Source organism: Belonocnema kinseyi, chromosome 5 (genome assembly GCF_010883055.1).
Source record: "Belonocnema kinseyi isolate 2016_QV_RU_SX_M_011 chromosome 5, B_treatae_v1, whole genome shotgun sequence".
Classification (NCBI taxonomy): Eukaryota; Metazoa; Arthropoda; class Insecta; order Hymenoptera; family Cynipidae; genus Belonocnema; species Belonocnema kinseyi.
Window position 1 is genome coordinate 56594932 of NC_046661.1, and position 17351 is coordinate 56612282.

General features: G+C 37.2%; 2 protein-coding genes across 2 annotated transcripts in view; one reads left to right on the forward strand and one right to left on the reverse strand.

Annotated features, from left to right (window-relative positions):
• LOC117173667 (dehydrogenase/reductase SDR family member 7-like) overlaps positions 1–17351 on the reverse strand; it is a 65431-nt gene that overhangs the window by 21177 nt on the left and 26903 nt on the right. The gene's annotated exons all lie outside the window — the stretch shown is intronic.
• The window catches only part of LOC117172365 (transcription factor SOX-13), a 407080-nt gene continuing 399014 nt past the window's right edge, over positions 9286–17351 (forward strand). The window contains exon 1 of the mRNA XM_033360216.1: positions 9286–10350. The gene's annotated coding sequence lies outside the window, so the exon portion shown is untranslated. The remainder of the gene's footprint in view (positions 10351–17351) is intronic.

The following is a 17351-nucleotide window of genomic DNA, read 5'->3' on the forward strand; positions in this document are numbered from 1 at the left end:
TAAAAAAAAATACGTGTCTCTTATTTTTCGATGTATTACAACATATTGCAGTTTCATCAAAATCGGTGAGGGACACCTGGGATAGTTTCCTTGTTAGTAAAATGCGAATAGTTACCAAATAATTGAATGTTAACATTTTTGTGTTTGATCAAAACTGGAATATACCAGCGCCAAATTAAAATTTGATTAGTACCAGAATATTGTTTTATTAGTCTCCAAGTAAACCGTTACTGCCTATAAAATATCACCGTCAAAATCCGTTCATAAATTGCGTAATATTTTTGTTTGCTATTTTAAAACAGGTAGTACATTTTGTTAGGGTGCATACATTTTTATCGCACCTCCTCCTATCTTATGTAATTTTCACCAAATAAGTTTTTTCGGAAATTTATTTAAGGAGTTATTCAAAAACAGATTCATTTTCAAACAAAAAGTTTCATTTGTGACCAAAATAGATGAATTTTCAATAAAAAAAGTTGAATTTTTAAATAAAAAGTTAGCTCTCAACGGAATAGTTGATTTTTCAACCAAGAAGACTATTGTTCTAGGAAAACAATTGACTTTTCACCAAAATTACATCAATTTTTAAGCAAGTAGTTGAATTTTTAAACTAAGATAGATTGCTTTTTACCAAAAATAGAATACTTAAATTTTCATCTAACAAAACAGTTGAGTTTTCAGCCAAATAATTCAATTCTTAATTTTAAAAATCATTTTTGAACAAAAACTTGTATTATTTTCAACTAACGAGATGAGTTTTTAACTAAAATGATGAATCTTCAACCCAGGGCCGTGGGCAGGGGGTGATTGTGGTTTGACCCCCTCCCACCCAAAAGTCTTGAACAATGTACATAATAACCTCCTGTATATTCTCCTGTGAGTCGCTGCAAACCCCCTCCCCTCAATTTTTTAGCTACGCCCTTGCTTTAACCAACAAAATTAGTGTTTAAGAAAGTAGTTCAACTTTTGTTAAATTGTTAACCAAAAAGATGAATATTCAACAAAATAGTTGAATTTTAAACAATAACCGAAAAACATTTTTACTCAAGTAAGAAAAGAAATTAATTAAATTGTGGAACTTTCAAGCAAAAAAAAATCTTTTCAACAAAACTGTCACATTTTCAATTAAAAGGGATGACTTTTGACCAAAAATGTTAAATTTCTAACGAAATAACTAATTTTGTGATAAAAAATATGAATATGAAGTCTCAACAAAAAATTGAACACTAAACTTTTCAACTGAATAGAATGAACTTTGTACCCAAAATATTGGTATTTTCTTATTTGGTTCTATTAATTCAGTTCGTATATCTCAGTGGAAAAACGAGAAAAAGGGAAAAAATGTGAAGCCTGCGATAAATAGAAATTTTGATCATTTATAGATTAAAAAAATAATATAAAAAACATTGAAGTTAATTTTTAATACTTTAAAAATATTAGGTGGGAAAACAGACAATTTTGCTGAATAGATAAAGTTCATTTTCCAATGAACCTGTTTTTATTAAGAAGCACGCAAATTTTAATTCGGACTACGCATCGATTCCTTAGTAGTTTTTCTTTGTCATAACTTCAGATTGTTCCTTTCAGCGATTTAATCCGCGTAAAAATAAAATGTATATCCACCATAGCTATTTGGCCAACATAATTCCTAAATCATTAGTGTCTGGTCAAAACAAAAATCAGGTCTAGGGGAAAACTATAGTTCAATTAACAAGAGTGGTGAAAAAGTCAATGTCGAAATGTAGTTTATATTGAATTATCCATTCCAGATACATCATGGAAATAGAAACGTTTAAACAAGCCACTGAAACTCATAAAATAAGTTCAGACTGAAGATGCATTAGTGGTATATCTGGGAACATTGTTACCGGAGATAAAGAGTTTGATTGGATAATAAATATTTCAAAGGTGACACATCTTAATATCAGGATTGGTTTGTGTCGTCAACACACGGATGCGAGTGGGCAGGAAGGCTCATGTGTGTCGATCATTCTCGCTACACTGACGACTTTATTCGAGCATCGGAAGGGATTAAACCTGCTCAACAAAAAAGACTCTCTACCATTATTACTTCCAAGTTCCTTCACCTTTGATCGTTTCTTTTCTTATTCCACTTTACCATTAATATTATGCGGCTGTCTGAAAAATCCTCCTGAACAAAATACCAGCATCATCATCACCGTCACCAACGTACAACCCATCGCTGGGCTATTCCGATTCGCAGACTTTTTTTTACAATGCTATCGTTCCACCGCTTTTTTCCCTTATAATTCATCTAAAATTTCAACACTCATATCTTGGCGCTACCGACACAATACTTACTTCACCGGCCAAGAATAACTGTATTACAGCAATAAATAAACTGCCGCTAATTAGGACTATGAATTAGGATCCAATCAAAGGCTGAGAATAACTAACTCAGTTTGCATTAGGTGCTGAAGTACAAAATAACCTTCACTTAAACAACCGTTAATTATAATATTCTTATTCTGGAAACGCTGATTGCAATTTAAGCTGATCCTGCACTCGCCTTTCTAATGCTAAGCATCGGCCGATGAAGAGGTTTTGAAGTCAAGATCGTCAGAGGCGATGCATGTCTAAGTATACGAAGCATAATAATAATACGTCGAACTCGACATGTAAGTATTTCGCTCCGAATAAATTATTCACGACTGTGTAGTTACATCGGGTTACACGATCAAGGAGACTGCGTAAGACCTTTAGCCCGATTTAAGGTCGACAGTGCCGACAGAGGCATCGCGTGCATGGCAGATAGTATCAGATGCAACAATAGAGCCAATATCCTCTCTCTCTCTATTCCTCTCATTCCGTTCTCTTCTCTTGACTCTTGCTTTTCCCCTTTCTCTCAGCTCTCTTGATCCTTTTCCGTCTCTCCCCAAAATATTCCCACAGTCCGGCATACCGGATTAACGCACCCACTGAGCTTCCCATTGTCAATGCACGCACACATCCAGTCCCACCACAATGCCCCAATATTCCTCAATATAAAACGCACCGACGTCTTTCTACGCGATTGTTAAAGGCAGCTTCCATTATGCAGCCGTTTCTCTGGGACCAACCTTCGGATCAGGTTGCCCGATTTACACTATCAGCTTAGGAACAATAGTTTCCATAGAACTATTAAGGTACCTGATGCCGGGGATTCTTTTCTCAAGAGAATTAAACAATCAACTCATCAGCTGTGATAGAAATTAGAAGCCTAGCGAGAAAGCCTGATCCGGAATATCATCTGCTAATTTAAGCTGCCTTCTCTCTGTCTATATAGAAGTACCTCAATGTTAATACAGATTAGAAGAAGTCAAAACTTCTCTCCTACTTGTACACCAATCCTTCTCATTTTCTCTACTTCGGCCCTATCAATCTTCCCTTTGATTCTCAGAGGAGAAAGCTTGTAGAGAATAGGGAAGTCGAGTGGAGGGTAGATGTAAGGAGGAGGTGGAAGCGGAGGCGATGCCACAAGCTTATAAATAGACACGCGGATAATCACTCAGGATTTATGGTAACCACGGATTATCAAGTTGTACAAGGGGGCATATTTCATATCGCGACGTTACTTTATTTCAATGGGGAATACCTGTTCCGCGCGTTGGAAACTGCACATGAACGCACACAAGAGGCGACGTTGCACATGCACGTGACGCCATAAACTGGCTCGTAAAGAAGGAGGAGCAGAGAGAACACTGTTGTGAAGAGTTACCCCCCTTCCCCCTTCATCATCGACCTTCTCTTTAAAATGATTCCCACGTTGCTGCCTCCACAAAACTGCCTGCATAGTTCGCGATCACCGTCGTCAATCACTCCTCCGATGTCGCTCGAGATTAGGAGACTCTTGAAATGCGTTGATCCTACCATACAAAGGGAAGTAGTTTAATGGTAGAGAAATTAAGCATAGAAAATCTCCTGAGGATGCAAATCACGACTGCCATTTAGAGAATCTCAAGAAAATACCCCGGGAGTTTGTTTGCCCTTTTGGAGATGCGGAAACTACTGATGATAGGGTTCTAATGCGCTAGTAGCTGTACAAATCTTTGCTGCTGATACAGAATTTGCCACTCCTGAGAAGGATCAAATCCAAAAGTGACTAATTACATATGCTGCTGACCAATTGTGAAAGTTTTGAATTGAATCATTAGTCCCAAATCAAAACATTTCAAACTCGAAATTCAAACATTGATTTTGTTCTCAAAAGCCGATCAAATTTTGTTTAAATAGGGTTAATATTGAAGAAGCTAAAAGGGAATGCAAGATCCCCGGTCTTGCAGAGGCCTTGCGCGTCGCGTTGCAGTGCAGCGGAGCTATTAAAAACCGAGTTATGAATGAAAGCTGAGCTGAAATAGAATGGCACGGTGTGCCCCGCCCACATGCACGGGTACGGGACGCAGCTACATGCATACGGATCTACTACATAGCCGCGAGGAATGAGCACCACGTAGAAGCGACATTGGCCAGTGCCAGCGACCGACCCTGCTGTCGAGTCAAGGCACCGATGCCAAAAAGGGCCCCCTGAGAGATCCCCTAGTGTCTCACAATGACGCGACCGCTGTCCGTCACATACCCACCGTCAGCACACCCAACGAGCTTGAACCTGACGATTCAATTAGGATGCACAGCATGTCAGGTCGCCCCTCGTCACCGCTTGGACCCAGGTATAATCGATCGACATCTACTCACCGAGGGACCCAATGAAACTCAGCCGGCGAATCTTGAAAGATGAAGATCCATCGGTCAACTCAGACCCTTCCTGGATCGATTTAGGCTTAGAGAAAGGTCAACGATCTGAGACGACAACACTTGTAAATTTGGGTTTTCAGGTCTCCTTGAAAATCAAGTTTTAAATGCCATGTACAAAAATATCTCTAGTTTGTGGCTTGTTGAAAACGAAACTTTGATTTTAAAAGCTTGATTTTTAAATTAGGTCTGAGAGACATATATGTCCGATCTCAATCCCAGATTACTCTCGTATTCAAATCAGATTCAGAGAAAATTTTTTTTGAATTTTTTAAGTAGACTTTATTTAGACAGGTCGATGTGTAACATAAGGTACCTAAAAGTGGAATACGATTACCTTTTTCTATTTATTGTCGAAAACCTCACACTTCATAATACAAGATTTACATAATAAGCTTGTATAACAGATCTGTATGTTTTACAACCTACGTCGAATGCAATCCAGATGTTACGAGTAGAAGAATTTGTACAGGTGAACCTTTGATCATTTTCTGATGCACATTGAAATCAAGGCCATTCTACAGTGAGTTATAATAAATAACTATTTGGGAACCTCGTTAAAATTCACGTCTACTCTTCGCTTGACCTAGGACAATAACTTATCGTCTATTTTTCGCCACCAGCATAAAATATGTACTTTCTTCCTCTTAATATTCTCTTCTCTTCGCAGAATTTTCTACTTAGGAGTGTGTAAAAGAAAATCGAACTTTAACCTTTAAAGGCACTATCTTTCCGTTGATTTTTGTCTTCGTCACCAATATCAGCTATCAATCACTAATTTATAGGGATTGTACTTTGTGTTGCGTCATCCTTAGTATTTAGCAGTCGGATCAGTTACGCTGTATTGGAATAGAATGAGGGTCCGAGACGCACTTCAGTGGACTCATCGCTTTCAGAAGATATTCAGAGAAGAGGCTCTCCCCAGAGGCCGGAGGTGTCATCGAGCAAATTGGGTTAACACACTGTGACAACGGCGAATTCGACCGACCAACACAGCACCGGTTACTTTCGTGTGTAAACGAACTGAGAGGGACAAGGATTGCAAAGAAGGAGGGGGCATGGGGAAGGAAGAAGTGGAGGGTTGAAAGCTCTACCGAGGTCGGTGTCTGAGAAGCGTCCCGGCACAATGGAGCAATCAATAGGGTAATGAGAGGACACTTTATCGAATTATCGATGCGGTCGACACAGGCGTCGGACACTTTGCATACCTCCACTCAATGAACGACAAGCCGGGCGCTGCTCACTTTCCAAATCAAGGCATCCTCTTCTCTCCTCTCCCTCTGGCCAGATAGAACTCGCCATTATCACTCCGTCGAGTTCAGTCGCCCTTGACGCTTTCGGCCGTTAATGTCTCGAGGCACACGCGATAAATCCAACTCGGACTCACGTCACGTTCTAAGTGCCAAGTGACTGGTTCTTCGCTCCCGGTACGCACTCCCGCGAAAATACAATAACGACCAGTTCTTGCGCGATTCTGCCGCGCCATTGTCCACATGCACCAAAACGTCCCTTTTTGCTGTCGACAGCCGCAACCGGTCGCTTCGTCAGCACAATGGAGAACATCGCTTCGTGAAGCTGAAGATAATTCGCTAATTTTTAAATTCAAGGTACAAATTATTAATTTTTCTGATCTGTATATACAATTTTCCAGGTTCCCTTCAGATTGTGCTACGTGTTCCTCCTATTGAACATCTTGCTTCTCATCTTGAGAAACCTGTTATAGAGTATAGAGAGAGTGGCAACCCCGATTGATGAAACTACTGTGCTTCAACATAAAGGCCCCCTATTGAACAACTTGCTTCCCAAATAGAGAAACCTGCTCCCCGCATTGTGAAAATTGTTTTCTGGATTGAAGGAGCACCTTGTTAGTTAAAGAAACTTCTTTACGGTTTGGAGAAGCTAACCCCAGCATTGAGAACATTCCCTTCCATATTGAGAAAACCTTTCTCATTGAATAACTTGTTCCCGGTATTCAAAATGTTGCACTTCGATTGAAAAAGCTACTTTTCTTTTTGGAGAATCTGTTACCCCTATTTAGCAAATTAATACTCGAATTGAAAGAGCTGCTACTCGAATTGAAGAAACACTTTTTCAGTTACAGAAACTATTTACCTATTTGGAAAAGCTACTTCCAGCATTGAACAGATTGCTTCATATCTAAAGCAACCTCTACTTATTGAACAACTTGTTTCGCTATTCAGAAATATATTGCCTAGAATGAAGAAACCTGTACTGAAAAAGCTACTTCTTGTTTCGAATAAAAACAATCTACAACTTTCTAATTCTAAGAAAATTAGACAATGTACCTATGCTAATTGCCAAGCAACTCATACTCTCTAAAAATATTTTCATCATCAAATGTCTATTTCCTTCTCAATTCTTTTGCATATCATTAATTGCCCATGAATGTCAGATCCAAGGACTCTGAAGGCAATAAGAAGACGTTAAATTACAAATCTGTAAAGTGGCCATCAAAACAGAGCTCGAATCATGTATCAAGGAGATATTAATTCTCTTGATGCTTTTCTTATATTACAATGCAAAAAAAATGTAAGTGAGTCGTTAGGAAATCCACTTCAGTGAGTGGGTTTAGTGCGGCTACTTTAATACGGGAATCAGTGGGCAGGTACTTTTACAGACTGGCTCCACATATAATTCATGTCAGTTTGAGTCGATTTCTTTCCCCGCGATATTTCGAATCGTTTCTCGATGGACGCGTGTGCGTAAAAATCGAGAACACTCGGCAACCCGCTCATTCGGTTGTAATTGCCAGTCCCTCTTCGGTATTCTTATCTGCTCCTAGCTGCCAAGTCTCGTCGTGTCGGTCCGTGAAGCATGCCCGATTGACCACGTGTGCGTATATGCACGATATCGCACAAATAAGTTATGATACCGATTTCTGAATTTGCATAGCGTCTCATTATGAATCGTCAATCTAAAGATGGAACTGAAATAACAACGTTTGTGCGTAGCAGGAAAAATTGATCAAGTGATAATAATATTATATGTAAAATTCTTTGAGATTAAAGAAAATGGGTTATGAATGATGGAGAGACCAGTTTCAGGTGACTGATCATCGTAAGAGAAGATCTTATCTATGGGTTATAAATATAGACCAATCACTCAAATTATACTAAGTGGTCAGACGTTTGAGACATATTTAATTTTAAAATGGATTCTCGATGAGACCCTCTTTGGTTGCGTCATAATACGGAAGAGAGATCACTTTTGTCGCTTAGTCATTCCGAGGGCTATTACTTGCGTGTTTTCACGCGAGGGAGGATACTGACTGGTTATCTACAACCACAGGAAACAAGAAAGTAGCAAAAAGGCAAAGCGACAAAAAAAATCAAGACTTGCCATGACTTAGCAAAAGAGAAAGACTAAGGTAGCAGCTTCGAGATGGATGGACGATTGCCCGAGATAAGAGGAGATGACAGGTGAACCGGACAGAGTAGGCAGAGTAAGGTAGATAAAGAGACCTGGAACCATCAAGCTCAACTGTCAATTCTTTTTCTTCCTCTAGAGAAGTTTCAAGTCTTAGCTGATAAGCATTAGTGTAGTTTATTTTCAATTTAAAAGTTGCGAAAAGAATTAGATACTAGCCATACGAGAAAGTGGGGAGCAACACAAATTCTAGATCAAGGTGATTTCAATAGCCGGTAAGGTGAGGTCTCATTCTGAAAAAAGTGTGACATCGAGAGATGTGATTGCCGACCACATGATCTAATAGCGAACCTGAACCGGGTCCTTCTGGACTTACGCTTTCTTCTATTATGTTTGAAAGAAGGTGGGATCGGACTTTATAGTTGCACGACTGGATCTCAAGCCCGCGGCTTCAACAGCAATATCAGCAGAAGCAACAGCAGCATCGGAAGCAGCAAACACCCCTCCAACGCTTGAGGCAGCATCAACTCCCGTCTCTTTTTCAGTGGTTAGTCCCCGTCTTCCCCTCCAAGGTCCATCTCTCACTCTCTTACTCTTTGATTGTTGCCTTCTCTCTCTCTCTCTCTCTCTCTCTCTCTCTCTCTCTCTCGACTTGTCTCTCTCATTTCAGTCTCTTTAGTTTGCGCGCTACCTGCCTACCTTGTGGCTTGCTCGTATCGTATCGTATGTAAGTCAGCCGCGGTTGTGCGGAGTGAAGGGTAGAGGGAAGCTGGATATACCTATCGTGTGTGGTATAGTATGGCATGGTATGGCCTAGCGTTTTCTCCTCTATAGACATACGAGTACCCATACGAGCTTACGGTTCGATTCTTCGCGTGTCTCCAGCAGCCGCCACTCGAAGGTGTGTGCCGCGGTGTATTCTCCGGGAAAGTGTGCGTTCAGGCCCCTGAACCTGTTGGTGTTAGTGAGTGTCTGTCAGTGCACAAGAGGTGGCTCCCTCCTCCGTCGCCACACTCCACCTCCTCCTTTACCTTAGCCTCTACCTACCTCCTTTTCTCAACCTACCTACCTGCCAGCCTGCCGGCCCGGCCCGACACACATGTGTATGTGTACCCTACTCTTCAGTGTAAGATCTGAACCAGCGGAGAACGCACGGCTATTGTTATATCATTATCGTTCTCGTCGCAGGTCGTAAAGCGCGCGTAATGCACAAGTCCGGCATGCAACGCGAACCGATTTTGTCGTAAAGTAAAGGGACAGAGTATGGGCCTGGTGACACTCTGATTCGAGCAACACCACCTACGAATTTTTTTCCATCGATCACGAGGGAGTTGTGCGCGTGTGAACACGTGGGAAATACGCGGCGGTGAGATCTTCAGTGACCTTGGATCTTGCAGTGTCAGATCATCTAAAATTCATTGAAAGTGGTTCATCGTCGTCCTTTGAACAAATATCAAGATCAGAGATTTCCACGACGTTTATCCAAAACTGTTAGATCATATACTCAAAAGGCGTCGTCATAAATTGTTTATTAATTGTTTCTCAGTTGGTCAGCTGTTTATCATCTGTAATTCGTCTGTTACCTGGTTTCAATTGAAGGAATCTCCCCCAACGTCAGTTCTAAAATTCCGAAGAAGCTTCGTCAAAACTCTTGGACACACTCTTATCAAGTCCCCTTTCTTCTCCCTAGTCTGGATCCTTGGGTTCAGACACCAATGATGAAAATAAAGCAAGACTCGTTGAACCGGCGGCAAACAAAGGATTAATCATCAGGAGGATTCTCTTGGCGTCTAATTAAAACGATTAGAAGTTTGGGCGTAATTTTTCTGGAACACAAAGCTTGTCGCTGCTCTGTCGCGAAACCCTGATAACAATCAGAAAATTTCTACCTGGAGGTGAAGGGAATTTCATAAGGGGTTCCAGGTGCTGTTTGCAAAGATCCTTAATATACAGGAGGCTTGAGTGTTTTCTTGAGTGTCGGTATTAGTTCTTCGTCATTTTCTCACGTCGGTGACGTGCTGGTTTTTATCGTGAGGATACCAATTTGTGATACGCGGGCAGCTCCCTGTGATAGGGTGGTAAATTGTGGAAGATACATTCCTCCTTCCTAAGGAATTGCGCCCGAAAGTGGAAGGAATGCTGTAAAGAAATTGTGGTAACAAGTGATTTTTGTGACCCGCTCGCTCTTTTGGAAACAGCTACTTGATCCTGACGGTGAGTTGCGCTTACACCTAATTTAAATTAGGCCCAACACCTTTCGACCCCTGAAGTGTATAGAAATATTTTTTTAATGGTCTTTAAACTCCCAGGGACTTACAAGATTTCGAAATAGTTTGGAAAATCTATATTTGGTTTAAAAAGTTTTTCACGAGTTAATATGATGTTAGTAGAAGTGTCCAAAAATTTGAAATAAACCAAGCTTGTAAAGCAACGTGTGATATCTAAGAAACGAGTACAGGACATTCAGGAATGTGGATCTTGTCCGTTATCTGGATTGGTACAGATTTAAGAAGTAGGGGAATGATGTACATGGCACTTCAGACCTGAGAAAGAGCTTCGGGTGGCACATTTGGCTAAACCAATTAAAAATTCCTTCATTCCGATTCTTCTAAACAGTGTGTAAAACAATATTTGCAAATCAAGCTACAAGCGTTCCAATCGGAAAGACATTTGTGTCAAATGTCCTGTCGAACTTGTCATGAGAAAGGAACGATGATGGATTCGTTCGGCCACAGCTCTGTTGGCTCGTTTTAATTGGAGTAACCAAACAGCTTTGAACAAAAAAGCGTAGATAAAACATGTTAACAAGGAGATAATTTTATCTTGAGGCTTTATTTTGAGTATGTTTTAATTAGCGTCACATAATAATTATTATCCTGTCAAACTACTCACATTCATTAAGCATAATCTATAAGCACAAATAAGATTTTAATTGGGAAAGTTTAAATTCATATAAATAAAAAAGTGTCATAAGCCTTATATTTTTAAACCTTAAGGCGTGTATCAATCTTGCCAAGCCAATGAGCAGTACTTCTTGATTAAGCAATAAAATTACGGTTATAAACGTCAATGAGCGTTGAGACGTAGTAACTAAAAAGAAATTTTTATGAAACTCAGTATCGAGGAATTTATAAATATAAACTTTTTCACTTGATCGTCGGACAATGTATGTGAAAATAGAAAACAAATCAATATTCAAGAAAAACAATTGCGCATTTGAATACATAAAAAACTGCGTAAATGTTTAATTTGAGAACCGTAAAAGGTGATGCTGCGTGACTACGTAGACATAATGGGTTGTTTTAGTTTCCTCCTCAAAGTAAATCAAAGATCTCCTTTTAACTTTAAAATCTGTTTTGCATTTATATCTGTTTTACACATTATAATCTATATTCTATTTGAAAATTCGTTTTTTTTATTTGAAAAAAAAGTTTTGCAACGTCTATCGTGAAGTACTGAAGCATCGTTTCTGAAAAATCATTCATGAACTGAGTTTGATCAGATACATGAATGTTAATCAAACTTCACTGGTTAATTAATGAATAAGCGTGCATGAGTCCTGTTTTGAGAGCTCGGATTTTAAAACTGATAAACTTTTGAGTATGCAGAAAGTGATTGGCATCTCTAGAATTTGAAGATCAAAGCGTTTAACATACAAACTTTCTTATTTTGTTTTACTGACTTTTCTTGGCTCCAGAGTATCCATTTTTTTTATTTGCCCCTTTTGTACAAAAGAGATTTAAATTTAAGATATAGAAGTCTATTTTCGTTAATTATTTCTAAAGTGAAACTTTATTTTGAAACCGTTTCCCGGACTTTTGAATATGAGGAATTTATTTTCGAGATTATTTTATGATGAACTGTCAATTATCAACTCATGTCAAGATAAAATCTCGACTCTAAAGGTTCTATAACTTAACTATTCACTTTTATCAAGATATTTTTAACAGAAAGTCTCGAGTTTCAAGGTATTAGGTCAAGTTTTCGTAATACTATTTCATTCAAGATTAGGATAAAGCTTTTTATTTTTGATATTTTTTGGAACTGAGATTGTTCAAAAACCAAATATCTTTATAGACAACTTTTTTTACACTTGATAGTGACAGTTCTCTACCACAATTTCTGTTTATATTCATAATACTTGATTGGTTGTAAAATTCTTCTCAGTTTTTTTTTCATATGAAGTTACTTCAGATCCTAATTTTCCTGAGATTATTCCTAGGTTCCGTAGAAATTAACTGTCAGTTTTGAGACAATTCTGTAGACTTTTTGAAATATATCGATGTTTGAGATTTTTTTGGACTGCTTTGGTTTTTCTGTTTCATACTTTTAAGAATTTTGAATATATATTAAATAGTCAAATAATTTCAGAAGCAATCTTAATTTCGAAAGAATTTTTCACAACTATTACAAAAAAGGAATACATTTTTATGTTGTTTTCAAAGTGAAGTGTGTTAGTTCAAGACATATTCGTCACGCGAATTATTGTAATTCTTTTTAAACATATCTTAGTGAAGTCTTTATTTTTAAATCTATTTTGAGACCTTGAATTCCAGAGAGTTTAAGATTAATTCCAATAAGTTTAAAGATTTATCTACGGCAAGATATGCCGGAATAGAAGATTAGAGAAAATTAAATTAAAATAGAAACTAAAATTGAGTTTCTCGCCTCATTTTGTTAACGGGAGCACATTATTACGGTGACTTTGGTGCTTTGGTCATTTTCCTCCTGAAAAAGGGTTTTGGATTTTACCCGGGGGAATGTGAAAATCCTAAATTATATAGGAAGAGAATAAGTAAAGTTAAGTTTATAGGATTCCCGAGTAGCGGGCTGAAATATACCAGTCCTTTCAAGGCAAAGTGATTGTCACGAAAAATAAGGATACAGTCTGGCCTCTGATTAGGGATCACGACATTTTTAAGTTTACATCCAAACCCCGGTTTATGGTCGAATTAGAGCGTATTGATGTAAAAGCACGATGGGAATAGACACACTGAATTTTTATCTCTGAAACTTCCTATCTGCACTAAAGGTGCAAAATCGGTTATATATCCGCAGGAAGTAAGTTATTTTTATCAGGGCGGTATAGCTGGCTGGGCACTTTTCCACGAAAGTTTTTCGCCGGTAAAGAAAACCTTATCTCATCGATGAGGCGAAATTTACGAGCCAACATAGGAGCTCGCATTCACACCCGCCGTTATGCCTTCACAAGGTGTAAATGCCGCTGAAAGTTCCGCTCCTTAGCGTTACCGCGAGGGCTCAAATCTAGATTGAATTAACGTAACAAATGAGGTAATAAATTGTGTGATTGTCGGACGTCGATAGTCATCGTAAGGCTTCAGTGTAGACAGCAGAATAAACATTGTCTAAACACTTATCTGGTGCACGCAATCGCGGTGGATTATTTGTTGGCTCGCTAACTCTGGCAAACAGCATTGAGCGAAAAAGCCTAGCAGCGCAAGCCGATCACGTTCGAAAGAAACATGCCTGATCGAGAATATTCTCGGAAACGTTCAATCAGCGAAATTCCTTCTTAGTGAAGTTATTAAAATGGATTACAGCGGCAAAAACGCCTAAGTATCAACTTCCATTCCGATCGGACGCAGAAGCTTTCAACTCTTATACCGTCATTGGCACACAGCTATTCTCTAACAATCGCTCCAGGCGCACAACTCTAAACCTATAACAGGTTATGGAGTATTCGCACTGAAAGTGATGTTTGCTTCTCGCGTGTACACAGTAAAAATACTGGAATGAATTTGGTTGCACCTAATTTCAAGATGGGGTTCCATTTTGCTGGGAGTTGGGATACGAAACTACCGTCTGTTGTTTATCCCGGAAACCTGTAAAAGCAATTGGCAGCGGGTGGCGTTTCGTACCCCAAGTCCTAGGGAAACGATACCTTGTGTAAAAGTACCATTCACACTACCAAGTTTAATTTTTTTGGCAGTTACATGATACTCTGTAATTAGTGCTAGATTCTCACTTTGTTTTTTCTGTGTACGCAAAATAGTTAGGGATTTGTTTAGATTCTTGGTATAAACATGGAGAAAACGTTGCTATGAAATATTAAGATTTAAAATCCCAAAATTGAAGCCATTTACCAAAAAAGGGACCTAACCACTGATATAAATTTCGAGAAAAATTGAAAATACATGAATATAAATGAGTAATTACATAAATACTTTCAAATCAAACTAACGAACTCTTATCCTATATCGGTTTCCCTGGTGAGCTTGAAAGTTTTGTTTACGAAAAATCAAACACAATTTTTAACGACCTTTATTTATACATATAATTTTTAACCTAATTTGCATTATGCTTAGATCCGTTATATTTTGTTCACTGAATGGTTTTCAGATTCAGTTAATTTTTTTATTTGATAAAATTTTTTTTGTATTATGATGTTGAACTTATTTTCCGTTTTTAGCATACATTCACGCAATTTTTATTGTATTTTAGATGCTTTCCTCTGATATCAGTGGTCACTTTAAAACTTCGTTGGATATTTATTCGCTAATTATAAAAACCTATGAATCACTATTAAGATAAGTTATTAAGTATTTAGTTTATTTTTTACAAGGGTAGATATTATTTTTCCAATTAATTGATACGAAATAATCAATTTCAACAAATCGCTTCTTGAATCGCTCAAAAAAGTTTCGAGTCCCGTAAGACACATTAAAATCTAAATAAATCCCTGGAAATATTTGAAATCCCCTGAAAGTTTCTTAAAACCCTTGGAAATTCTTGAGAGTCTCTTAAAATTCTTTAAAGTCCTTTAAAATACCTTCAAATTATCCATTACTTTGAAATCTCTACACTGAGAGAAATTTCGGGAGATTATTTCATAGGCGATTTCTATTCATTATTATTATTTGATTTTATTACACTTTGGCGCAAGAACTGAGATCTTGGAACCCTTGCTTTTAAAGCATAAGTCTCGAAGTTTCAAGCATTAGACCACGCACCTTCTGTCTCAGGTCTCGAATTATATGCTTTTAGATCTCAGAGTCCGAGGTTTTAAATCACGTAAAAATTGTAGCTCAAAAATCACGGGTTTCCGTGAATTAGTGTCATGAAATTTTTCTCCGTATGGAAGCTGTAAATAATATTTTGAAAACCTTAAAAATCTTTCATAATCTCTGGAAATTCTTTAAAATTCTTCAAAATCTTTGAATATCCCTTAAAACATTATTAAAATCCTTGAAAATCTTTGGGAATCTCCTGGAATCCTTTAAAATTCAATAATTGTTCTTAGAATCTCTTGAATTGTCGTAAATTACTCTGAAATCTTTAAAAATTATGAATAACCTTTTAATATCCTTGCAAATATTTCAAAATCTCTTGAAGTTCTTTAAAATCCTTTGAAATTTTTTTAAGTCTATGAAATCCTTCGGGGGTCTCTTAAGAACCTTTTAAATCCCTAAGACGCACTTGCAATCCTGTAGAACCATTTAAAATCTTTGGAAATCCTTCTAAATCTTTAGGAATTTCTTGAAATCCTTCAAAATTTCTCAAAATTACTTAAAGTCCCCTTAAATCTTTCGGAATTTTTAAAATTCTATGAAGTTTATAAAAATCGATTGAAGTTCCAAAAAATCTAGGATCAAAAATCCTCAAAATCCCCCAGAACATCTTGAAATCAGAAGAAAATTAACCCTCTGTAGCAATAAAAAAAAATGATCCATTTGGTTTTTCGGATTTATAAAAATCTATTTTTCTTCTATTAATAATCTATTCCTAAATATAATCGAATCGTGATCACCCATCACCCTCCTATGTCGGAAATGTTGGAAATTATGGACGATGACAGGCACCAACACAATCAACTGTTTTCAGAACCCAGGTTAACACGGTATTTTTTCGGTTTTCAATGTTAACTATCCCCACAAGTAAACGTATAAACTCATATCCAATGTTGAAGTATTAAATATGTGTATATGGTAATTATTGATTTTTTTTTAAACAGAAGATTAATTCAAGGTTTTATTCGCAAAATTTTTCTGAGCAATTTTATTTTGTTTCATCGTGAAACATTTCACATTTCTGAACAATTCTGAAATTCCATAATTTGCAACAATTTCTATAATAGTTATCGGCAAATGTCAGAAATTACTAAGGTTTTTCCTTTATATCTGAAATTTTACACCCCTAGGCTATTTCAAGTTTTCTAATTATCTGTATTTATTGCCAAAATAAAAAAATTATGATGTGAAACACAAAAAAAATCGAGGACTGAGTTTTCTACCTATCAGTTAAAAATCCGAATTTAATTTTTTTAAGCATAAATAAGTTGAGTGTGAAATTTTTTCTCAAATTCGCTCATTCTTTATTGGGTTCCCGATGTGAAAAGGTTTTCTACATCTATAACGATATCATCCTCTTCTACATAAACTCCAGTGAGCATTCCGAACCCGAGGCAATAAATTATAAATCGAAGACGCATAAGTTATTACCGCGTTTCTAACGTAAATAGAAATTCTTCACTATCTCTATAACGGTCAGTCGATTTATCTGTCTTCTGCATTATTACCTGTATTATTACCTCCGCACGCATAGGATGGTATGCACCTATTTTACCTCCAGACAATAAGAGGGGTGATTGCTTTTGGAAAATTACCGCAGAAGAGACTTGTAAGCCCTTCTTACTATTTTCCATTAAACCGGTTTCTCTTGTGAAATATGAAACATTCTTGAAAATTTTGAATTAATTCTGATTTTCAAGGTCATTCAAAAAGATTCTAAAATATATTAGAAAACTTTTGCACACTCTTAAAAAAAGTTCAATAAAATTTTTCGTTCCTAAAAATTAAAAAAACAAATAAAACCGAATTCATTTCAAATCAGACAGATTGGTACACTCGAGGGTACACTTGAAAAGTCGTATGATTTTTGGAAAATAAATTAATGGCCAAACAAATAGATCGGACCGCACAAAACTTACAGGATGACTTCCTAATATAAGTGAAAATTTAATAAAAAATGGCAAGTAATATAAAAGTAGGATTGTCGTGAAAATAGGGTCTTAATATTTTCAAAAAATGGACGCCATTTTGTTAAGTTTTGAGCTTCCTGACATTTTTCAACTGTTTTCCAAAGAAGACGATAAATGCACGGAAAAAAAATTCTTGAGGCGAACGAGTGAATAGAGAATATATTAAACTCAAAGAAAGTGTACGCTTGGATTTGGTAAAACGTTTAGTTAGAAGAGT